Source organism: Hibiscus syriacus, unplaced genomic scaffold, assembly GCF_006381635.1.
Source record: "Hibiscus syriacus cultivar Baekdansim isolate YM2019G1 unplaced genomic scaffold, ASM638163v2 tig00110236_pilon, whole genome shotgun sequence".
Taxonomy (NCBI): domain Eukaryota; kingdom Viridiplantae; phylum Streptophyta; class Magnoliopsida; order Malvales; family Malvaceae; genus Hibiscus; species Hibiscus syriacus.
The window spans coordinates 196385-197603 of NW_024062640.1; the positions used below are offsets into that span (position 1 = coordinate 196385).

The 1219-nt window shown below is 28.1% G+C and overlaps 1 pseudogene; it reads right to left on the reverse strand.

Moving 5' to 3' along the window:
- Positions 1–1103: 1103 nt before the first annotated feature.
- LOC120114630 lies at positions 1104–1219 on the reverse strand (annotated as a pseudogene).

A 1219-nucleotide genomic window follows, 5' to 3' on the forward strand; every position in this document is an offset into this window, starting at 1 on the left:
AAACGCTGGAATGTAACAATAACTTATTACATTCCCAGTAATATACTCTCAAAATACCACTGAGAATAACTTATTACCGGGGGTTGAGAATGTTTGTCAACCAAACGGGGGAATGACATTCCATTCTCCTAGGTAATCCAATATGATCTGAACCAAACACCCCCTATATGTCTATCGAAAAATTATATTATTTCAAAAAGATTTAATACAAAAATAAATGTTAAATTATATTTAAATTTAATTTTTAGTGTTTAAATAAAATTTTTGTTAAGAATAAGTGCTTAATGTTTTTACTTTATAATTTATATGTCTACTGTTAATTCAGTGATATGCCACATATATATTTTTTATTTTTTAAAAAATAAAATATTATTTTTAAAAATCTAAATATAATATATGTCACTTAACTATTTTTAAACGGCCATGAACATTTATGTCTATCTTTGAATATTATATGATCCCGTCTAGGGGTGTAAAGTCAAGTTTGACTCAAACTCAAAAATTATAAGAGTAAACTCAACTCAACTCAAAAACTCACGAACTAAAAATTATCAAACTCGACTCAAACTCTAAATATATTATTAAAACTCAACTCGAACTCAAAACTCGAATTAAAAAAATTCAAAATCTCAATTAAAACTTGAGACTCAAACTCGATTAGACTCAATTTTGAGCTCGATCCTCCCCTGAAGCAAACTACTATGAAAGGTTTTCACTCAAAACTCGAATTCAAAAAAAATTCAAAATCTCAATTAAAACTTGAGACTCAAACTCGATTAGACTTAATTTTGAGCTCGATCCTCCCCTGAAGCAAACTACTATGAAAGGTTTTCACTCAATTTTGAGTCGAGTTTGAATATTATATGATCCCGTCTAGGGGTGTAAAGTCAAGTTTGACTCAAACTCAAAAATTATAAGAGTAAACTCAACTCAACTCAAAAACTCACAAACTAAAAATTATTAAACTCTAAATATATTATTAAAACTCAACTCAAACTCAAAACTCAAATTCAAAAAAAATTCAAAATCTCAATTAAAACTTGAGACTCAAACTCGATTAGACTCAATTTTGAGCTTGATCCTCCCCTAAAACAAACTACTATGAAAGGTTTTCACCCTCAAAAAATAAATTTAATATCGTGTAAGCCATTAGCCTACGTTTCAGATATTAAACTAATAAACAGATACTAGATCTTAGCCAAAAGGCCAAGAAATATAT